The 24,406-nt window shown below is 46.8% G+C and overlaps 1 long non-coding RNA gene across 2 annotated transcripts; it reads right to left on the bottom strand.

Moving 5' to 3' along the window:
- Positions 1-1,070: 1,070 nt before the first annotated feature.
- Positions 1,071-21,943, bottom strand: LOC146542985 (uncharacterized). Of its 2 annotated transcripts, XR_014887725.1 has the most exons (4): positions 20,114-21,942; positions 13,081-13,139; positions 11,215-11,385; positions 1,071-10,767 (listed from the first exon to the last, which is right to left on the bottom strand). It is a non-coding gene; the product is annotated as an uncharacterized LOC146542985 (long non-coding RNA). The 2 variants fall into 2 exon arrangements; XR_014887724.1 differs by having other exon boundaries at positions 1,071-11,385; positions 20,114-21,943.
- Between the last annotated feature and the right edge of the window lie 2,463 nt (positions 21,944-24,406).

The following is a 24,406-nucleotide window of genomic DNA, read 5'->3' as shown; positions in this document are numbered from 1 at the left end:
GTCCCTGCCAAGCCTGTTTTTCTTCTGGAAAGACAGATGGGTGTGCTCACATTATGGTAGTTGTTTCTTGCGTGCCATATATTTTCAGTGATGTTCATGAAACTAGAATTAGTGACACTAATAATGACAAATCAGAGGGCTAATATTGTTTAACCCTGTTAAAGAGTGTTATTACATTTACATGTTCCCACAGAGTAAATGCTGTTTGGCTCAGACATATGTCTTGCTATCTGTTTATTTTTATGAATCAGAAATGAATCAGCAGTCAGTCTAAGAGTCTCCCTTAGATTCACTTGTCTCATATACCACCTCAGAAGGAAAAAAAGAAATCAACCAAAAATACATACCAGGGTTTACTGAATCATTTTGTATTCAGTAGAAGCATATTGTTATTACTGCATTAATTCTAATCAATAAGACAGAATGTTGCATGTCTACAAGGATGTATCCCAAAATGCTGAGCCACAAAGCTAGATCGTGCTGTTGCTGATGTAATATGCATTCCTTTTCAGAGATGGTAAAGGCAAAACAAAACCTTCAAATTAGGCCTTACGTGTGCGTCTGTCTGGTTTGCACTGTTTATGAGCAGTGCCTTTAGCCAGCAGGTCTCTCAGAATGCAAAGAGCAAATGCACAACATAGTCTACGGCATTATGTCCTACTTGTGTACAAGACCTGTGCGTACAGTGTACAGTGATTTAGAGCTGGGAATGATTCCCTCTCGGCACTGCATACAGCAGATAAATAGAAGGAAATGACAGGCCCTGCTGAGATGGTCCCAACCATATCTTGCTTCCATCCTCAGGGACTTTCAGGAAAAGGGCTCGGATCTCTGGGAAGGCCTTTGAGAGGAACCCTCTGTCCTTCCTGATGCTCAGGCCCTGCTTCCTCTTGGTAAGGAGCCAGTAACAGGCCCAATGATTTTTGCCTTAAAGCCTAAAATCAATTTACCGCTTCAGAAAATTGACCAAGAGAGTTATGTAAGAGGTACAAAAAACATCACACTTTCTTAGAGCATTAGACATTCCAAGAATTACAGAAGGTAATTTAAATTCAACTCAGCCACCACTGTTGCAATATTGAGGTTTTAAAGTCAGTTTATTTATATTTTAACTTTGCAGTTTCCCATAAGGCATGGTCAAAGTCTTTAACACAATCACTGACATTAGGAATTCTCGTCCTCCTTTTCCCTTGCTCCTTATCAAGCGTACTTTGTTTCCTGCGATGGTTTATTGAGACCATCTGCATCTCCTCCTGTTTTCTCTCAGGCATGGAGATAAGATTTCACCTTTGGCTGTCTGGTTGAAGTCCAGCTGGCAGTCGGGACGCATTCGGCCGCGGCTCTGCGCCTGTTGCATGCCTGCGCCAGGCTCACATGGTGCCAACAGAAGGGCCCACGTGAGCCACTCTTCATGCTCAGGACCCGCTTCAATTTCCTCTTGCAGGCTTCAGAGCTTCGGAACTCACTGCCTGAAATAAATGCCCCAAGTCCTTATCTGAGAGGCTGAGCAACTGGCTGCGTGTTGCAGCCTGTGGTCCTCACTGATGTGAGAGGGGATGGCGAAGCCCGCTGGGATGGTGAGGGCACTGTTTGCCAAACCAACACCCAATCTGCTTTCTGAATATTTTCAAGCTGCTGTTGGTCCCCTCCATCTCTGCTCATCGCCCTCATTCCTGGCCTTGCTGCCTATGCTGAAAGCAGCACCGTCACCACCTGTGTGCTTGGGCCTTACAGCCTTGTGCCCAGCAGAGCAAGCAGGCTGCAGCCATGCGGAGCTCCTCAGGATGGGGAAATCGTCATAGGAAGTGCTGTCATTTACTCCACCCAGCTCAGAGTGCTTCTGGATGTCTGGCCATCTTACCACTCTCCCTTGGTACTGACTTTTGCCTTAAGCAGTACTTGAACGTGAAGCGGAAGGCCTTGATTTCAGCCTTTGGAACGATCTGCAGCAGCAGCCCGCTGCACTGAGCAGTTGGGAAGGAATGCAGCCCCCCAGAGCTGGGGCACAGCTCCCAGCAGTGGGGAGGGAGGAGGCAGAGCCCTCCCCCAGCTCACCCAGCAGCCCTGCAGAAATGCTGCGGTCTTTGAAGATAATAGGAGCAAAGCCAGTTCCTTTCTTCCTTCCTTCCCTCGCTTCTTTTTGGAGACACATTATCTGCACAGAGGGTCAAGTATCTAGTTAAATGTTTTTCAAAAGCCCAAAGTGAAGGTCTGAAATGCAGACAAGCCATCCTGAGCCTCGCTGCACATTTTCCCAAGAAACTGAAGGAACACCTCATGTACTATTCTTTTGTTTCTTGGCTTCTTTCCTTTAATATTTTTATTCTTATTTTTTAGTATCTCATGAAATAGAAGAACCTGTCAGTCTTTGATGTTTTAGAAAAGCCAAAGAGACAAATCTGTAAAAGCACTTTCTATGTTTGTCGGATTTTTTTTTCTCCTTAAACACAGGCTGCAAGTCTGAGAAGAAGTCAAGGACTTGGTTTTCTCTTTGTTTTTAGTGCCTGGCTGCTTCCAACTGCATTAAAGTGTCAGCTCCAGATAAATAAAGGAATGAAAACAGAGAAGGTCTGTTTAAGAGAAAATGTCTGTCCTTCAAAGTCCAAGAGATAGAAGCAAATTTATAGTCCCCTGGGCAACGTCCAGGGAATGTTTTGGAGCCTTGAGGCCAACAGTGGGTGCTGGATCAACAGCCCTCAGCAGTTCTGTGCATCCTTAACGCTGCACTGAGGCCTGAACTAATTCCCATCCAGAAAAGCAAAAAGCAGATTAAATCTGGAAAGGAAAGGGACGAGGAGATGTCCCTGTGGGCCACTTGCAGTGAAGGGCTCGTGGCCCAGGGGTCAGAGGTAGCCACAGGGCAGTACAAAGCACTTTGGAGCTGTGTGTTAGAGAAGTTCATCCCACGCCCCGGGATGGTCACTTCTTGCTTGCTCTTTTTTGGGACGTGCAAAGGAAGGTTTGACATGAGTGTACAGTCTCTGGACCTTGACAGACTTGGATGAAGGTGGCCTTCCCTTAAGCACCTGCATACGAGCATCACAGCTTATATAATCATTGTAATTAGCATGGTGCAGTCTTGCTTATTTGGACTCATAATTACCTGAGAACCAAGGCTGAATTAATTTAAAAGGAAAAAAAACCAACAGTAGGTGTCTGTCTCATAGCTACAGAGACATGTTCAAGGGAAAGATGGACTTCTCCACTCTTCTTTCACAGGAATATTTCCGAGGTGCTGTTTTCCCTCAACCTTTTATTCTGTGTACTCTGCAGCAGGCAGCCCTGCCTTGGTGCGGACGTGCAGGTTGTACCACCACCAGTGCCAGGTGCCTCTGCTGGGCTCAGCACAGACTGTTTTAAACTAGTTTAGGAGGAAGTTTTTCACCCAGAGGGTGGTGACGCACTGGAACAGGTTGCCCAAGGAGGTTGTGGATGCCCCATCCCTGGAGGCATTCAAGGCCAGGCTGGATGTGGCTCTGGGCAGCCTGGGTTGCTGGTTGGTGTCCTGCACGTAGCAGGGGAGTTGAAACTGGGTGATCATTGTGGTCCTTTTCAACCCAGGCTGTTCTATGATTCTATGAAACCCACAGCATGCAGAATTGCACTTTCTGTGAAATCAAGACTAATGCATAAGAGTTACCATAACAACAACACCTCGACACTCTGCTTGCACAAATACCTGAATGGAATCAGTGCCCTGTTGGGTGAAAAACATTCACCCATTGAAGGACAGGCTGCTGCAAATGGTGCGCCTGGAGTCATGATTTTGTAGCAGGAAATCTGTCTGTGAGAAAAGGCTTTCACAAATTACTGATCAGAATTGTACTGCTCTTTCACCCAAGCAGTGGTGATGCTGGCTGCTGCCACCCACTTGCTGGCTGAGTCCTGCTACTGGGGGGTTGGTGGGTTCATGGCAGCAGAACAGAGCTCTGTGGTGGTATGCACTGCACAAACACAGGGCAGCAGGAAAAGAAAGGCCCTAGAGATAACCTGGCAAAGGACAGGTTATCTTCAGGAATATGTGCTTTTGGAGGAAAAAAGTGTAGCTATCCAAAGATCCAAAGTAATCTAATGGAAAGAGATGTAACAGGAACAGAAATAAGGGGGAATAGGGCAGGGAAGAGAGAGCAGCATGGAAACATGTAAAGTGATGGGGGTTTCTGAAGAGGGATGATCCCAGCAGTCCAGCAAACAGCCCTGCTGTCCCACCCAGTGGTGGCTGCTTTTAAAATCCCTTAATGACTTCCATCTCCCTTTGCAGTTTTCTCCTGAAACACCACATTTCACAAGACTCTTTGGCCTATGGAAAGGTTTGGGGGTAGGAATTCCTTTTTTTTTTTTTTTTTTTAATTAGATATTTTGCTGGTGTTCAGCATTTTGCTGCCTTAATCCCACAAGGCTTTGTGTTTAGAAGCCAGGCAGCTAAATGCCACACAGTTCCTTCCCCTTCAAATAATTCTTCCACCCAGCCTGGCTATAGTGAGGCAGCTCACAGTGCACAGCTCTGCACAGTATTCACTCCCACTGAAGAGAACTCAACAGGGCAAACCCCACGCCCAGCCCTGCACCTTCATTCTTCTCCTTTTCCTTGCAAACAAAGTGTCAGGCCTTAAGTTTCCTCTCGGTTTCCGTAAGCATTGCTCTAACAGAGATCCCTGCCTGTTTATTTGTTCCCAGAAGAACAGTGCTGGATTTTGCTTACAGTCCATCTCTGCTACAAAAAAGAGCTCGAGTCATTTCTGCTCCGCTCGCTTTGATAGCGATATTCAGCAGTGAGAGTCTTTGTGTATAAGGAACCTAAAAGAAGTAGCTTTTCCTAGCATTATAATGTTATACTTAGGTGTTACTGAGCTGCTTGCTCTAACCTGCAGATTCCCACAAGTTTCTCTTTGTCCAGATTGGTCACACAGTAGTTTTAGGTTCCCTCTGCAGCAAATGGAGGGAAAAAGGCATCCTCGGGGCTGAAATTTATCCCACTTTAGATCAGGACCATTCTGAAGGGTCTCTCTTCCCCACTGAGCACAAAGGCATTGCAGGGCAGATGCGCTGCTAGGAACCTTCTAGGCTGGCTGATGCCTGCCCTAAGCTGCTCACCACCTCAGCAGATAAGAAAAGAAGAGAATGGGAAAGAAAAGTGAGACGCAATAGCAGGAGTTGGGCAAGGAGGCTCAGAGATGGGGTAGTGACTGGAAGTGGCACCCAGCACAGAGCTGGGATGGGACCCAAATCTCCTGACGAACCCCTTTTCCTGCAATTTGTAGTGCATGGCTCTCCGCTCTGTCAGACAAAAAGAATATCATCGTCTATTTCCTTCTTCTCTTCCTTTCCAGTAGTTGCATGTTAATTAAGCACTTAAAATTTTCCAGAGCAGATGTAAGACCAGAAACCTCTAAGTTAGATGGAAAGAACTCAACATTTCAGCCAACGTGAAGTATCCAGCAAAAATAAGCATGTGGGAAAAAAAAATATTAAAAAAAATTGTGCAAATAATATTGCTGAGGGAAATATAAAAATTACATGAGAAGGGCAGACAGAGGCATTGTGCAACGGATAAGGAAGGAGAGTTAGGACCGAGGAAGGGTTGCTAATTTTGCTTAGTAAGTACGGCTGCTGAACAATTCCCGTTCCCACCCTCACCCCGAGGTCTCTGACCCCTCAGCACAGCCTCACAAACATCTCATTTCATGCTCTGCACAATGGTGCGGGTCCCACGGCCTTCAGCAGCCAAGCAGTGGAGACAGGAGGGGAGATGGCAATCAGGGACGGGCCCCTTGCCAAGTGCCCTGCCACCAAGCAGTGGGCTGTCCTGCACACAGCTGACTCGTCTCATGAGCTGAAACTTCCCGTCTCATTCATTGTACCAAATGCTAGATTCGTTCGTTGTGTGGCTACAGAGGCAGAAACCTCTACAAAACGACAGCCGAGTGTAAACTGGTTATTGGTGGTGGCCTGATCTGATTTCATATATAACCCTGCCCTGAGTGGACAGCAGGACTGGGTGATCTCCGGATGTCCCCTCCAACTTGATGCTCTGATTCTCTGTCACAGGTTACCATCAAGAGCTGCAAAGATTCAGGAAAACAACTCTTCAGAGAAAGAGAAAAAATGGTATTTCAAACCACAGTTTATGTTCCTTAACAGAAAAATCCCCAGATGAACTCAACACCCCTGAAATCCTGAAGCAGAGTGTCTCCCTGGAGAGGTCGCCACGCCACATGGTGACAGGTGAGCCCTTCGTTCTCTGCTTGTGCTGTGAGATGGCTCACTGCTTGTTTTTTCTCTCCCATTCATTTGCCTCTCAAGAAAAAAGCCAAACCCAAGTGGAAGATCAGCTGCACATACTGCAGACTGCGCTCCTGCTATTGCCCCACAGCAGTCCAAGAACGACCACTGCAACATTAACCCAGAAACATTTCTTCACTTGTTTTGAAACTGTCCCAGCTGGGATACAGACTGCAGCTTTGTGTCACTTCTTGGTCCCGCCGTGGCTGCATTTATAGCTGCTGTACGCAGGACCAACCCGCAGGTGCTCAGCACCTCCAGAACCAGAGCAGGACGTGCACTGCCCCAGCAGCCAGCCTCCTGCTGGTGAAGGCACATCTGCTCAGCACCAGCCCAGCAGTGACCTCCAGCCCCGCAGGGCATCTGTGGGACGGAGAGCAAGCAGCCTGACTTCTGGAGGTCATTAGACCGGTGTGTTTTCAAGGCATGCAGACTTTACTATAACCTCTTACAAGCTTAACCATACTTGGCACTACGCCCTGTGGTAATTTTAATGTGTGGTGGTTACGGGAGGCTCTAATTCCAGCTGCTGTGCTTAAACCAAACCAAGATGGCAACCCATGAGCCAGTGGATTTGGATCACAGCTGCCCCTTCAGTGCCAGTGAGTGAACGAACACCTTCAGACACCCAGGAAAGGATCCCTGCAGCACAGAAGAACAAACTTTGCTCAAAAGAGGTTATCAGTGGGACCCCAGGAGACCAGTCACTGTGAAGCTCTACTTCATTCCGTAAATGTTTTGGAAGCAATTACTTCATCTTGTTCTTTATTCACAAGATTCACTTAACTGATGACATTATAGCTCAGTCCATTAAGTAAATGGGTTATATATTTTCTCCTGGTTTTGGAGAAGTAATGTTGCAGTCTGTGTCGCTATCGTTGTCAGTCAATGGGGACAGATCCTCATTTGTTTAGTGAGGTTTACCTCAGCTGAGATCGTAAATATGATATAACTGGCTCTGGATATTTTATAACATTTGAGCAGGATTAAAAAAAAAAAGAAGAAGAAAGCAAGTGTTATTTTCACAAAAATTCCTGGCAGCTGTACCGTTTATTATGAGAGGAAAACGGAGCAAGAAAAATTGGCGTGTCATTTCTTAAATGAATTTATATCCTCATTTCCTTTAGAAAATGAATCCATGCTCCATCTAGCCATTTTCCATCAGTCTGCAGGGGCGAAGTTTGCAGAGCACAATCGAAACACACAGTTACAGCGTAGGCCAGCGTGCCACATAAGGCTTTATAATAAGATCCTCCCCCACCACTACTGCCAGTAGCACTTACAGAGGCTTTATTTCCCATCAGTTAGCCTTGCAGCAGGTCTTAAAAGTCAGCAGCAGCTCAGAAAATAATCAGGGACATGCAGTCAAAATTCTGGCCAGCAGGGCCTTCTGGAATGGGAGTGTGGTCACTGCACGTTGCTGTGCCATCCTGGCACTGTGTTGGGTGCCTCTTTTGTAGCTCCTTTGCAATGTCTCAGTTTCCCAGGGAGGAGAGGCAGCAGGCTGGGGAGATTTGCCAACAGATAAGCAAATTCAGGAGCCAGTTAGAAGCACTGCATTTGGGAACTGTCACAGAATGCTGTCACTCAAAGAAGTTTCTCACAAAATCTCCAGAACAACCTCTTCCTCCCCCACATTCATCCGCCTCCTCCGAGGGGTGGTGGTTAATATACTAAATACAACATAACCACTTGGAAAGAGCTTTTCGTTTTGAGTCACCACCTTGCTATTTCTGCAGCCACAGAGACAGCATGGTGGAGCTGATGTCATGAATCTGGTACATACAGGAACAACCTGGGGAGCTGGGGCTGCAGTTCTGAGGAATAGGAGGCCCTGGAAATGTCTTCTGGGGAAGTCAGGATGCAGGAAATGCAATGCTTCGTTGCCAGGAAAATGAAAGAAAAAGAGGATAATAACACTGTAATGTCAGTTCTGCCTGACTCCAGTTTGTTCTAAAGCATTCTCAAATCAGGAAAAAAAAAAAAAAAAAAATAAGGGGAGAAAACCTAAAAAAAATAATAAAGGAAAACAGAAAAAAAAATAAAATACTGCATTTACTGCCAACAGTTTTTTGGATACAGCCTTTTTATTCTTTTCAGCTGAGATTTTAAAAAACACTCTAAAAAGAAGTTCAAAGCCCGAAGTGATTTCAAAACGAGAAGCTGAAGGCTCCTGTTCCAGCAGGCAGCTCGCTGGGACAGGGTGGCAGACGGGGTGGGAATGCCAGACATCAGGTCCTGGCAGCCTGACAAACACGAGGGAGGGCCTGAGAGCAACAAAGCTGGGACACGAAACCCACAGACTCCCGGCGATTTGGGTCAACATATGGCTCAACACACTGACTTTGGCCAAGCTCGACGTGTTTCAGCCTCTAAGGTGCCACCTGCTATTTTCTCGCATCAGAACTGCAGAGCATTGATGGCACTACGGAAGCAAAAGCGACTCATCATACCGCACACACGTTCCTGTATAAATGGGGTGCTCCGGTGCTGTGTACTTACACAACATCTGATCTACAGCTCTCCTGGATCTACTGAAAGCTCGGGGGACTCCCGATGGGTATTTTGGCTGCTGAGTGGGAAAGCAGCACTACTGATGTGGGCCGGGGTCCCTCAGCAGCGGCTGCATGAGCCGCTTCCCCCGCCAGGCGCTGTGGCTGTGCACAGCCTGATGTCAATGGCACTATTATGATTTCACCCAGGCTCGCAGCTCCGGCTGCAGTTTCCCTCATTCCCCGAACAGCAGGGAAGGTCTAGACGGGAGCTACAAAGATTTCCACATACACAGACACAGATTTTTTTTTTTTCCCCGAACTGCCTGTTTCACCAACCATGAGAGCAATTCACAAAGCACATGAAGGCTTTGTGCTCTCTGACCTGCTTGGCTGGCTTTCCTCAGCCCGTCCGAATGGCTCTGCTGGCCCAGCCCTGCACATAGAGGCAAGCTTGGGTCTCTGTTGTAGACAAGCTAAACTCTGGGAGAAAATAAATGTGGGTATTAAAGCTGGAGTGAGAGATACACGGCTGTGGTAGGGGAGAGTAACTGTGGGATGGAGAGAGCTCAAGGCTGGGGATGGATACACAAGAAGAGAAATCTCCCTAACATCTTTCCTTTGTACATGAGATTGGAATCTGAATTTGGATCTGAGCTTCTCTCCTATTCCTCTCATGAGCCTGGGGACAGACAGACACACGGGGCCCAAAACCTCCAAGCACGGGGCACTGCCAAGGAGTGCAGCTCCACGGAGGTCCCAGACCCCATGCTGTGCCCCACCGCCTGCAGGGAAAGGGCCTCCAGCATTCAAGGGAGCTCCAGTCAAGGCTGAGCAGAGCACACAGCACTGACATTGCCCTCAGGTCCTTGAGCAAACCATCTCCAGCCCAGCAAGCTTTGGATCACTGCCATGCAGAGACTGTCCTGTTCTGCAGAATAACTGGAGAGAGACAGAGGACACGATAACCTGGGAAGGGCTTTGCCCTGGGAACACTGGCACTCAAGATGCTCAGACAGAGCTGTGGGAGCCCAGCTCACAGCCTGCCCTGGCCCGAGGGCTCGCAGCCCCCAGCACAGAGCTGTGTGCACACAGCAGCATTGGGGACGTGGGCTCCAGCAAAGCCCAGGATGGCACTGCGCGGTGTGACGGAGCTGCTTGGCAGCCCAGGGGAGTGCTGCGACATCGCTGCGTGACTCTGCTCTGTGAATCCCTTCCAAACAACAACAAGAAGCAGCAGGCAGGTCAGAGCAAGCAGTGATTCATGTACTCAGAATGGTTCTACTGAGAAAAGCAGCCATGACCAGAGGCACTTTCAGCAGACAGCACCGCTTGAGCAGACCTGGCTGTTTCTAGGTTCATTTCCTTGAAAGGGCTGATGGCAGCGTAGGCAACAGTGTGAACAATATGACAATAACCAGTGTGGGGGAGTTTAAAAAGGAAAGAAATTGGGGAAAGGGACAAAAAACCCACATGGGCAGGAGAGAACTGCCAGGAGGGGCACAAGCACAGCAGGTGTGCTCGTGTTGGAGCATCAGTTTTTCTTAAGAAAGGCGTGTAAGAGAATTATAGGAATGAAATATTGAACCAAAATTTTAAATGTGCTAAGAATAAACCACTCCATCTCACACTGTCTCTATTTTCATGAAGTATTTTTCAGTTTTCAAACTCTGGAATACGAGAGGAGAAATGGGACATCCCCATATCCCACTCCTTGTGTGCACTTCCAGTCCAGTGCAAAGGTTCCAGTTATTAAAAAACACAACACCACACTGAACAAGAATAGAAAAAAAAACACCCAACAACCCTTCAGGAAGTGAAAGCTAAAAGAATACGTGTCACTTAATGGTCCCTCCTTCTTAGGTCTGTTTAACATCTTCGTGTCAGGTGCTACGGTTGGAGGCAGCTGCTATTGTATTGGTGCCTGTTTGCTTTTCTCTTTGGAGTTTGCACAATCCCCATCTCACAATGGAGCGTGCCAACAGTTTCAGTGCTGGAAAACAGAAGTAAACAGAGGAACAACTGTTCTGCATTATGCATAGCGACTAGTGAAAATTATTTTTCCCCTTCTTCTTTCCTAATGACTCACACTTTCCAAAATCCCATTAGCTAAAATCCATGTAACCTGCTTCTCCTCTTCAAGTCAGTTCTGTTTTTCCCTCTCAACCAACTAATTTCAGAAGGAAAAAATCTGCATCTCAGTCCTTCTCATTCTCTGATAAAAGCAATCTAACCTCCACCAGAAGTGATGGGGAGACCTCCAAAGGCTTCAATTCCTTTACATGAAGCGCAGCTGAACTTTTAAACATCCCTCTCTAATCCCTCACAAGCTCGCATTTCGCCTTTACTCTCCATGGATTTACTGATGGGGGAATACCTTCCCAGAACGGATGTACCACAGTAATTCATCCACTGTAGATGAGGGGAGTAAAAGTCTCACCTGCACCTTATTCTGGAATGAAGCTTATTTTGTTCTGGATTCATGCCTCTGTGTGGGCACAGCTTTTGTTCCACAGCCCTGGCAGCACAGCTCGCAGTGACCCATCAGAGCAGGACTTGTGTGTCCCAGCACAGGTAAGCCAGGAGGACTTCAGAGAGGCCAGGCTGCAAACTGCAAGAAAGCACTGGGATTGGAACTGGGTTCACTCTCATTTCAGATGCATGGCCTTACCTACATGTCCTTCCCTGTATACAAACACCTTCAGGAGGCTCTCACTGCTCCAAGGCTGTACCTGTGGTGCCAGGCCATTGCTCTGACCCCCTTCTGATGAAAGCAATTTTTCAAGCTGTTTTCCTAACCCAGCACCCAGCAGAGCCCGATGGCACCTCTTGGCACTGCTGGTTCCCCACTGCACACCACATGCTGCTCTGCCAGCTCAGCCCATCGGCGCTCTGCCCTCACACTCACACTCTGCTTTCCCATTTTTTCAGTGGGAACGTAATACTGCTTTGGGGATTCATTAATTGATGGATATAGAGAGCTTGGAAAGTGTAAAGCACGACAGAGGACTTAAGTGTTATAATTAGGAGCAATTCTCATTCTGATTACAATGAGGTAAAAGCTGGAAGTCTTACACCACTGAAAGATTTAAGCTGATAAAAAAAGATCAGAAGCGGGGTCTTATGATTTTCAGTGTAAACTTGGGCAGATTCCCTGCCGAGTTACATCTGCAACTGTAATAAGATCATAGAACATGACAACTTGTTATTTCAGTAAGAGATATAGGGAAAATGCCCTTTGAAAAAATTAAACAGGAAGGAAATTTTAAAAGTGTTTTCTTTGGCTCTGAAACATATGCCCGGGGAGAAGCTGTTCTCAGCAACGCAGTGGATCTTGAAATATTTACTGGGTCTGGCATTTAACATAATCTTTCTTGTACAAACGATATAGGAAAAACACATATTATCTTAGACTGCAATCTAGTGTGAGGATGAGATGGTATTTTAATAGGGCTGCATTTATCAACTGTAACAAGGGAGGAAACGTGCTCCAACCCAACGCGCCTGGTGGGCAATGCCAGTAAGAGTCAGCGACTGCGACCGCCAGAGAAGTACGGTGATGGGAGGAAGGCAGACGGACAGACAGCCTGCTGGCAACGAGGGCGGTCTGGGAGGTGAAGAGTGCGGCACCCACTGCCCATCTTACCGGGATCCCATCCCCATCTCCACCATCCTAAATGCTCCTGGAAACCTGAATTTCTGACTTGACTTGCAATGGGATTTGCATGTCTAGCCAGTGACACTACTATTTTCAGAAGTAATTAAATTTTTAATTACACTTTTTAATAGCTGGTAGCTGCTGCCTTGCAGTTTTGTTCCTGTCCCTCTTGGACACACCTTGGAGCAGCACCAGGAGGAGCCTCCACTTCTCTTCCAGTGAGATGTGAGAGTGTGAACACACAGCAAGAAAGGAGAGAATGTGTGCGTCAATGCATGCAGCTGATCTTGCAGCCACACATCACAGCTGGAACTGAAATCAGAACTGGGCAGTGCATCTCAGAGCTATGGGAACATCCCCTCAGCATTTCCCAACACAAGTCTGCAGAAAGAATGAGGAAGACAGAAAGGCCCAGATCTGCAGTGTGCAGACAGAGTTGGTTCGAGGAAAAGCACACCAGCTTTCCTCTAAATCAGGTGTTTGGGCTGAGTGCTTGTAATTGTAGGAAAAAGGGAAAGTCATCATATAAAAGCAGCCACAGGAGAAGTGAAATAAACTCTTCAAAGATGGCTTGTGCTGGAGCAGATGCTGTATTGAAAATCCAGAGAGAATTCTCTGCGACCTTGGGCAAGTCGCCCCATCTCTTACCAGCTCAGACTGCCGATCAGTCACTAAGGCACACCAACTCCTCGCTGCTCCTCTCCTCTCTGGAAACAGACAGAGATACAGAAGAATAAGGGTATCTCTTTTCTAGAGATCCAAAGGGAGGAGAGGTCTAATAAAACAGAAAGGAATTAGAAGGCAGCTCGTTTTGATCCAGGCAGATCCTTTAACCTTTTGAAGTTTAAAGGATCCCTGACTTTCCTGAAGCAGTCTCAAGACTCCCATGCACCCATTTGCAGAGAAAATAAAAGTCCTTCCAGAGCTGGCTGCTCATTAATTTGCTTTTCTTTTCTCGTCATTTGTTTGCTAGCTTGTCTGCTTGGGAAGATGGCGTGGGCTCCTATGATTTTTTAGTCATTGCCTAACCCACCTGTTGCAGGGCCCAGCAGCGCTTAATGGTGCTGAGCACCACAGAGCTGCAATGCCCATAAGCACGTCTGTTCCCAGTCCCTTTGGTGTCACCCCTCACAGATGGCCTTTAATCAGCAGATTTCAGGTGCACAGCAAACCCTGGACACGTGGAGTACAGTGGCGATGCCACACTGGAGCACTGCTGGCTGCAGACCCCCATAGGCACTGCTGCATCCCATCCCTTTCCAGCCAGCTACAAACAGCAGCACAGAGTGGCTGTGATTTGGCATCTCATTACCACAATGACTTCAGTTCAGGTAACCATTTCCAAATTGCTGCTAATTGCTGTTAATTTGCGTGCGCGGCAGCCCGACGGGATATACAGCCCAGGTGGCAGAGGGCAACGCTTGGTTTTCAGGTCCTAATTTTATCTCGCTTTTTAAAGCCAGGTTTGAACCTCCGAGGTTTTGACTTCTTCAGATCCCCTTGTTATGAAGTTATGAGAAAACATTTGTGGTGGGGTGATTTCCTTTTGCCCTAGACAGCTGTCAGGAGCAGCAGAATGGCCCAAGGCAAAATCTGATGTGGGCGAAAGGAATGGCTTAAGTCAGTAAGTTAAAGTGATGGGTTAGAAAGCCTGGGGGAAAAAAATGAGCCAATAATTGCTGAAAACCTTCCTATTCTGCTAAGTTTATTTAGTCAAATTCAGTGGCCCCTCTCCAGGCCTGCACACCTTAAAGAGGAACAGTATTCAACATTTTGCTCCTATTGTTTAATGACTCTGAGCATCAGCTCGGTGTCAGGCTCCGCAGAACAAATGCAGCCCCTCCCAGGCTGCAGGAGGAGTGGGCACAGGGGATGGCTGGGGTCCAGAGCCCACCCTGCATTGGTTGCAGCACCAGCAGCAGTTCTGGACCCCAGCTCCAGGCTGCCTCTCTCTGAGCACGTCAGCAGCCTTTGGGGAGATCATTGCTGCTTTAACACCTCGATTTTAGGTACTGGGAGATCACCTGCTGCTTGGAGTCCTGAGATCTGAGAAGTGTGACCAGGTTCATAGCGGAGCCCCCACAGCCTCTCCAGTTGAACTAAACTGGAGATATCCATCACCTCTGTGGTGTTTCAAGTTCAATGGGATTTAAAAAATCTCTTTCTTATTCCCTGGCAGTCTGTAGGGCATTCTTTTAATGAAGAGTCAGCATCGGGAATGGATGAACACCCCCCACCAAAGAAGGTGGAAAAGTGGATTAGTGTCTCAGATACAGTTGTCACAGATCACATTTGTGCTTCCTGAACAATTTCAGTTTTAATGAACAAATGCACATCTCCTCACCTCCAAAAATAATGCCACCCAAAGGAAAATCTGTTTGAATTTGGAAAATTTTCAGAGGCATTTGGGGAGGAAGGAGGAGGACAACTTTCATCTGCAAGAAAGGAGAAAGGACCTCAGTATTTGTTTCAACATTCTGCAAACAGTAGTTGCAACCTTGATGCGCCCTTGGCTCTGGATGCCAGCAAAATCCAGACCTGTGCACAGATATGATCCCACATAGCTTGCAAACTGCAGCCTTTGGGCTGGTGGCTGCTGCTGCCCAGGGGGCTCAGGACTGGGGATTCCTCCTGCCCAGAGCTGCCCAGCATGCAGCCCAGGGTCCATTTCTGCCCTCTGTGCTGCACCCCGAGTGGCTCACAGCCTGCAGCCTTCTCTGCGTTTGGACACTTGCCACAGAGTGCTACACTTTGCTAAGCAAGCATTTGCAACACAAATATAATTACCTTCCTCTCTGGTAGCCTTTGTGCTTCAACTAATTTTACTGGAGCACTCATTTTCATTCAATTAGAAACTGAAATTATATTAATACCAGATTATTATTATTATTTTTATAAAGACTCTTAAAATTCAGCTTTTGCTTCTTCTGCTAAGTGACTTCTGCTGTCTCTCTTTGGAGGTCTCAGCCTGAGCCTTTCACGAGGCGTTCAGAGAATGCAGACTGGCTGGTTATCAGGTAATACTTTATGCAAAGGCTGAATCTTTATTTAATAGTCAGAGTCTCCTACTGATTCACACAGGCAGCAATGGTGACTAACAGCTGTGATTCATTGGCACCTATTGGTGTCAGGAGGTTGGGGTTTCTTTTTCACTCTTCACAACTTCTTCCCTCTGCTTCCCCAAAACCCACATACTCTAAATACGTGTCTCTTAAATTACAAAGGAACAGAATGAGAGGGCTATTTCTTTTTTCAACAGTAGCTCCACATTTGTAATAAAATTCACATCCTTTTGTGTGTCCCATCCGTAGCTATTTTAGAGCCATGTGCAAGTTTCTAAAACCTCTTAAAGTTACCTGCAATGCTGCTTATCTTTTTTTGTTTGTTCGTTTCTATTAGATAGGAAATATGAGATGAAATCAAGTGTATGGATTATAAGGAAACAACAAATGATTCATGACAGGTATATTTCAAAATTAGCTATTCCTTGTCCATTTTATAAATGCAGACACGCAGAACCCTGCCCAGAATCGATCCATATAAAATCACAGTCCTGTTCATACATAGCTGGCTATAGTACTTTTGATTCAGTCAGAAAGAAACAGCAAGGCAGGAGTCTCCAAACAATGATGATAATAATAAAATCCATACATTTTCACAGTAGTTTCACCAGCCCCCACCTCACCTGGCTCCAAACCTGCTGCTCAGTTTTACACGGAGAGGTGGTTACATCTCCAGGAGCACAAGGGAACATGGAACATGGCCACCCAAGCCATTTTTGGTGAACAAACCCTTCTCTTGGTTGCGCTTGCAGAGAAGCAGACGCTAACAATTTCAAGCTTTATTCCTAATGGTGTGAAATCGTTACCTCTACTGATGGATCTTCCACTCTTTAAGAGCTGCACATGACAGGCAATGGAACCATAGCCCTTCTTCCTACCAGGGACCCCCCTGGCTCCTGCAGCCAGCTTTATACTTCCATTTCCCCTTCTCATCATCCTGCTTAATGTGAGCACAAGCATCAGGCATGAAGTCTTGGCCTCGTTAAATCAAGTCTGACTTTTACCACTTGTGACAGTGGGGCCAGCATTTCATTACAGGCCCTCTTTCCCCAGCCCTGAGCAATGGCAGCCAGAGCTTAACTGGGGTAAAGCTGGGCCACCATCATACGATTCAGTTAATTAGTGAGTCATGATTTGACAGTTGCAGACACACCACCAATTGCTTCTGTGGAACTCTGAGCCCAATAAAGCCCAAATATTTGAAATTCAAGCTCAGACTTAACCCACCATTCCTTTTTTTCCTTTCTTTTTATTTTGCTTCAATCCAGTCTTAAAATCCCTTCCCTTGGAGCCTGTCAAAGCTGCCTCCCCAGGGCTCCCCCATTGTGCGTGTCCTCGTGCAGTCCCTCTGCAATACCCAAGCCATGCAGTGGATGCTCAGACTGAATTAGTAAGCAGGCCTGCGTCTGATCTGCAAACATAACTCCAGCCTCACTTCCCTCCCCTTAATGTATTCCAGCCTTTGCCTGGGTAGTTAAAATCTTCAATTCCTACCACTCTCTCCTTTTCACATGCCTGTTTTATTTGCACAGTCATTTCACAGTCCAGTTGTTCTTTCTGGTCAGGTGGCCTATAAAATATTTCTATTACTAGTTTACTCTCTGAAACATCTCCAAGTGCAGCCCATAATGACATAGCAGGCCCATTCCAGCCTCTCTCAGATCCCCACACTCAAAGGCTAATAAATCCTTTTTCTTCTCAAATAGCTCTCTCTTCTCTCATTTCCTTCTCTCCCCCCCCCCCAAACAATCTAAACAATACCTACTCTTTAATGTTAATATCTCTGTTATCTTCTAAGGAAACTGCATTTGCATCCATACCTACTTCCCAATGGGCAATGCCTACGTGTACAGCTCAACTTGTAGCATCCACACCGAGATGCAGCAATAAGCATCCCCTCCTTCTCTGCACCTACAGCCCAGCCCTTTCCTGACCACATCTGGGACTGATGGCTTTGCCATTCCTGGTTGGGGTAAGAAGGGCTGATTCTTATTTCTGTCCATCTCTTGTCAAGTCTCCAGTTCTCCAACTGCTTCCAATTTGTCTGGGAGGAAGGATCTGGTTAGAGTCAGGGATTTCTACTTTTTAATGACTCTTCTACTGTATCCCATAAGTATATTTAACGAGGCTTTCCCACTCCCACTGAAAGAAGCCATCCTTCTGTCAGTTGTGGTGTAGGCTGGTTACACACAGCGGTGTGAGATGAACCTGATGCTTGGAGGTGAGACTGTCCTTGAGGTGTGCACTGTGTACCTTGACCTGCAGTGCCTTACTTTCCTCCATCTGTGCTTTCTCAGCATGTATTTCTGTCGCAGTGGGAGAGTGAGCAGTACCTCGGGAGGTTCTTGTGCCCAGCCAGGTCTCTGCAGGCAACCAGAGTGGCTTAGGAGTCACTCCCGTGTGCCAAGGGTTACTAGTGTGTCATTAAGCACCAGGCCAAACTTTGAGGAAGTTCACTCCATACTAAACATAAATATGCTAAAAAGGAAATCTGGCCCTGAAATGATTTGGTGACTATAAAATGGAATTTCAAATATGTTTCTATTAGTGATCTGGAGGAGAGCTAGGGAGGATGTGGTGGGCTACGGCCAGTTCACAGCACCTAGCAAAAAAGGATCAGCAAAAGGGAAGAGAAGAGCAATTTCCCTCCTTTCCTCTTGCAGCCCTGCCGCAGCCCTGCAACTGGATTCTCCAACACACCCCATGTTGCTCCCCGGCACCCAGGGAATCAGCTGGACTATGCACCATAGGAAAGCTCTGCAAACACTGTGGTTGTTACTGACACAGACACACATTCCCACAAATACCACTCTCATGCTAGATACATCCAACCAAACAGCCAAATGGTTTGAAGCCAAGCAGTGGTCTCAGAGCCAGTAAACTACAGCCTTTGGAAATCCCTGAGAACTCCAGAGGCAGAGTGCCCACTGCTGTGCACTGTCCCATGGCTGCCACAGTTTCCTAGCTATGAGTGGTGCTGGTTTTGCAGACTGTGCCACATCTGAACCTGTCAGGCTGTGACAAATGCATCTCAGACTCAAGGGCCAGAAGCTTTGGATGTGGTACCTCCAGAGTGCAGCCCTCCAGGAGACCTTGGTGACATCCAGAGCAGAAGGACCTGGTGCTGTACCTGGAATTACCAGTCTCAGTCCACGGGAGTGAAGTTGGGAACATCTGAGGCACATCTCCTCTTCCAAATCTTGGAAATGCTCCCACTGTGGTTTCCCAAACTCCGGTGTTGACATGTCTTGTTGGGCCTTAGAACACAGCAGCTGGACTCGGTCTGTACTGAGTCAGATGGATCCCACTTTCGTCCTGAGTCTATTAGCATAACATTTTAGTCCCTCTCACTCTTCCAAACTGACAAACAGTATTGCTGAAGTTCCTAAAAATCTGGGATTCTGCTTTCCTTGGTAAGCCCAAAACATTTTTAAAAGGTTTGGAAGAAGTCTCAGAAGTTGTCCTGAATGAGGTCTGATTAATTCCTCCCATGGATGCGTTCCTTGCCTCAGGGGTCAGATACCACCTCAGAGGCAGTAGCTGTTAAGGGTTTGATCCTCCGATAGATTTTGTATGCGACTGAGATGAGTGAATTTTATGTCTTTATCTAACTTTTCTCATCTGGACAATTGCCTACTAAAGATTATTCAAACCCAGACATTTGGTGAGACCAACTTTTCTGTCGATCATGTAGTACCCTCCGAAGAGTGAGTTTATTATCAGTCAACTGATCACACAACAAGATAGAAGTATTAAAACGTGCTTTTTCTCTTCTGAATCCTACCGTCATTTATGAGAATGGAGGCAGTGTGTCAGGTGAGGTCACCCAGTGCCTGGCAGTGTCACTGCACGGTTGGGCGTTCCATGGCCACACCAGCTCATCGCACAGCCCGTCCTCATTCCAGAGAGCTGAACCAAAGCTCAACTGCAAAAAAGAGTCACCCTGGGCCACTGCCAGGAGGAGGGCCATGGTGCAGGGCCGAGCACAGGCTGTGCCATCCCTGCTGTCTGCCCTGCCGTCGCTAAGAAGCACATGGGCCATGTGGCGGGGTAAGGCTCAGAGTGATGTTGGGCAGCTATCCCTATGGAGGGACCCTGGTACTTAATGCTGTACGGCACACAGGCACAGTTTTGCTGGGTAAATGACACAGTTAAACGAGGTAAATCGACAATGACAGACAGCGAGAAAATTATATTGACTGTAATGTTTACAAACACTCGTCGCCTTCCAGCTCACTGATGAATTGGTAATTTTTTCACGGGAAGAAAAGATCCCTCTTGCTTTAAAGAAAGCTATTTGATGAGGCACAAGGGAGACAACTAGACATTTAATTCAGTTTGACCTGCTCTGTCATCACGGCTCTTTGTTTCCCCATCTCTCTCTTTCGCTCTGACCTTTAGGACTGGGCAATTGGTGGCTGGCATTTATTTATTTATTTAGACCAGGTCAGATCAAACAGATCCTGCTTCCCGCAGATAACGTGAGCGCAGAATATGAATGCAGACTTCCCCTATTGTGTCTCTTCGCCTTCCTCCACCCCGCTCCCTCCCCCCCCCCACCTCCCTGCCTGCACGCTCCTTTGCACAAAAGCACACCGAGTCCCCACTCAGCAGCCCACCTTGAACAAAAACACTCCAGGACTCTCGAAACAGCAGAAGTGCTAATCAAGCAGGGCCCTGTGCTGTGTGCTTCTGCAGTGGTTGCCTGGCATAGAAATGGGCTGTCTGGCCGCAGCTATGAGGTAACGTCTGGCTTTTTTGCCAAGCTGCAGAACTAGTCAGACACTCCCTGGAACAACATTTCTTCAGGAAAAAAAAAAAAAAGAAAAAAAAAGTTAGGCAAGAAATGATCTTCCAGAAACTTCCTTGCATCTTTCTGTGTGGGTTTTTTTTTTCTTCCCCTTTTTTTTTTCTTTCAAAAAGTTATATAACCGAATTACTTAGAATGCAATGGCTTTCGTCAGCTGATTTGGGGCAGTAATCTTACGAAACTGATTTCTCACACCAGGCACACTGGAAATTTGGAAAGGGGAAAAGGGGAAAGAACACACCGGCACGAATTACACACATACAGGGATGAACCCCACTCTTTTTCCTGCACCACAGTCTAAGCCTATCAGCTATTTTTGGATGGGAGCTGAAGCAGGGCAGTACGAATGCATCAAGGCAGAGCTAACCTGCATCTGCAGCGTCTTTTTTTTTCCAGCGCCACCGATGAATCTAATTAACCAGCTAGAGGAATGGTTTGTTGTGCTGCAGCAGCCCTTCTCTTTCCCTAAGAAGTTCCTGATTTAGTCAGGCTACAGAGTATTCCTGATATAGACTATTCTGCTTTTTACAATGTCACTGACTGCTTTATTCTTTTTTTTCCTGAAGGAAAGAAAATATATAGTTCATTTTCTGCACTGAAGGTTGAAGAATAATCTAGGAGATGTGGCTGTTCCTTTGGAGTTTGAAAACCCCTTATATCAAATATGTTTCTCAGTCAAGAATTGAGGCTGTCCCTAGGTGACACCCCTCGAAGAGTTAATTCCTGAGAAGCAGCAGCTTTGGAAAGGTACAAGGAGGAATGTCTTGTCCTCAGGATAGGAGCAGCCAATGAAGCCGGGTGCTGGTGATGTAATGCAGCAAACCTGGTGCATCATTGGTTCCGGAGATGTTAGACTTGATACGATTTTGGAGAGTTGGGTGAGAGGAGTTTTTTGCAAGAAGAGCCTGTAAATTTCCCCGCATCAAGGACACCTCACTGAAATCCTGCAGTGCTCCTCAGCTGGGCATGTCCGGCCGGGAAAAGTTTGCTCTGATGATGATAATTCTGTCTGGTTTCTTCTCGGTACTGTTTAGCTATTCTGCACTCTGCTATCTGGGAGGCATTTCTCTGAAGTCAGCCTGTGCTGGAATTACTTCTCTAGTCTGCCCATGAAATTGAAATGAATTTTTAATAAAAAGCAGTTGTTTTTTCTCTGACTCACCTCTGAACTCTTAATTGTTTCAGGCACCAACATCCATTCCCCCAGCTTCTATTACCTTCCGAGGTTTTCATCTGCCCAGTCTTATTTCTTTAGCTGATTACTTCACGAGGAGATGGCTGATGATGTCTTAAATGAACCTCTCCAGTCTGGGCTTGCTCTGAAGGGAGCTGCTCACAGCCCCGTGGTGGCAGCCCAGGAGCACGGAGCCTCTCGCTGGGCTGCAGTGTTTGCATGAGGCAGCAGCCCTCACTGCTGCCCTGAGCAGTTCACCCCAACTGCAGCCACATTCAGTCCCAGGATCCTCTGACATTCCCATCCCTTTCTCTCATCCCCCATCAGTGAAGCAGTCTCATACAGATGTTCACACGTGTGTCTTAGTGCTGCTGTCACGTGCTTCATTTCCAAACAAGAATAAGAATCCAGAATTTCCCTCAAAACTACAGGGTAAATATAATTTCTGTTCAGGTTTTATCTCAATAAAATCAAAATCTGTGTTCTGATGCAGACTTCCAAAAAGATGTACAAAAAACCCAAACGGTTTGCTATTTACCAAAAAAAGTCAAACACCTGAAATAATTAACTCCAGCAGTGAGCCGTCTCCCCTCACCTCCCACTTCTGCCTGAAGGGCACTAACACAATTCCAGTGAAACTGGCTCACGTTAGCAGTGTGTTTGAGTAGCAGTAGAGTGGCACCTTCCCGAGATCAAACTACCACACTTCTGATAAGGAGGGCACAGAGATGAATGGAAGGAAACTTTGCACCTCCTCTCCCTGCTCTGTACGACCTATGTATGGTGGTACCGGCGTACTTCTGCCTTCTTCAGGTGAGTAACGCAGCCTTAAAATCCTTTTAGAGAAAGAGATCTCAAACTATGCTGGAGAGTCTGTGCCACCGCCCAGCTCATCTAATAAGCAGAAAACTTCTCCTAATATCCAATCTAAATCTTTTTGCTTCCTGCAAATTAAGCTGATTTATTCTTAAGCGGATATCCTACCTCTACCAGCCATCATCCTCCTCCAATCTACCAGCTCCCCACTACCAGGCTGTTGCCATGTTCTTCCTTAATCATTTCTTCCCCCAGACTGAACCGATCCACTTCTTTCCATCTTTTCACCTATGGTATCTAAATTTCAGATACTTTCTGTTGTCTTTACCCTCAGATTTTGTCTCCATTTTTTCGGAAGTTTCCAGAACGAGACATGGCACACAGTGCTCCTGACAGTGCGTTGCTGCATCCTCTCCCCCCACTCACCAACGCAGACAGGAGGAGCTCAGATGTCTTCTCTGAATAAGGGCCGATAGAAGCAAGGGACAGGAATGTCATCCACGTAGCTCTCGTGCTTTGTGACATTGTGCTGAAAAAGCATCCCTGTTTGAATGTTCTCACAAAAGGAGAGCCGGGCACACTGCACCTCCTCGGCTTCCCAGAGGAGCAGCACTGCCCAACACCCCCTGAGGGAATATTTCTGACCACTCTGCCCAGCGTTTCCACGTCTCAGCACTCAGCCGGACATCCCATGTGCTACCTGCTCATCTCTTCTGGCTTCCCAGTACCATAGTGCCAGAATTTCTCATAAATGCTGGTGAGATGATAGTCATTAAATGGTAAAGGAAGGAGGGATTTAACAGCAAGCTGTTGAAACATATAGGAAAATGAAGGCCACAGCTCAGCAGCACACCAGTGCAATGCATACTGTGGTTGCAAGAAGTGTTACCAGGTTGTTTCTTTCCTCTGAATGCACGGGATGCAGACCATCCCTGGTCATCTTGCTCATCCTTCTCACTTGAAGCCCATGTCTGTCATCTCCGCTGACATAGTAGGACTTTGTTTCTACCGTGTCAGAGCCGTGATTTCTGATTTCTTTCTTTGTTGTATTAAGTAAAATGAGGTTTTGTTTGCTACTTTGATGGAAAACAGTGCATCATTGCACTACTACCTAAGTAGAGGTATAAAATGAGCCTACAGTACAAGCGCAGAAGATTGAGTTTACAAAGCCCCACCATGTGATTAGTTTTAGCACTGCTTATGGATTTTGATAACGAAGCCTGTGATGTGAGAATGTAATGACAATGAAATCCACATTCAGTGATCCTACAGCAGCACCAAGAACACCTCTTCTTTTCCAGGCCTTCCTACCTCCTAAGGAGACGCTGACGTGTTGGCTTTGGAAAATTCACATTGCAACAAATAAGGTGCTGTGCTGAGGCCCTGCCCTGTGTGGAGAACTCGGGTATGGCTGTGCTGGGTGTTTGCTGTGTGGTTTATAGAAATGCATCTCACTTGTGACTCCAGCTAGCCGAGCGGCTCAAAATTGCTGTAATAACAGTGACAGCTGTGTTTGGAGTTGGTTTTTGTGTATGTGTGTGTGCTGCTTTGCTACAGGGAATCTTTCCATTTACTTCAGGTAGTCTGAGAAAGGGCCTTTGCACTAGCAAATATCTTTTGCAGCACAGGCTTTCATATGAGCCAGCCATTAACACAAACCGCAGGGAGCACGCATGCACACAGGGAATAAAAGTAAATATGGAGTTTGAAAATGCGGCTGTTTCCAAATAGTCTTGTGTTATGGCACAGAAGTCCAGTGGATAACCAGATATACACAAAATGCATCACAGAGTGCTATGTTTTCCCACAGTGTTGAGAAATTCACGCAAACTAAGCTCACAGAAATGTCGTCCTGCTCACAACCGCTCCTCAGCCACGTCCCCAGAGATCCCTGTCATGGTGGTTCTTAAAACCTCTCTGCAGATGATGTGCTGCAGGGTCACAGCAAGCCCCTTCTCTTGCAGCCCTGTGGAGCACAGTGCTCCCCTGGCCCCAGCTCCACCAGCCGGCCCACTGCTGCATCCTTGGGTGCAGGCAGGCCTGACTGCATGGACAAATACAGTGACTCACCCACGGCAGTGACTCCTGCAGCACACCCCAGTGAAAGATGCC

Source organism: Meleagris gallopavo, chromosome 22 (genome assembly GCF_905368555.1).
Source record: "Meleagris gallopavo chromosome 22, MGAL_WU_HG_1.1, whole genome shotgun sequence".
NCBI lineage: Eukaryota > Metazoa > Chordata > Aves > Galliformes > Phasianidae > Meleagris > Meleagris gallopavo.
Note: the sequence above shows the minus strand (reverse complement) of the source record. Positions and strands in the feature narration are given on the sequence as shown.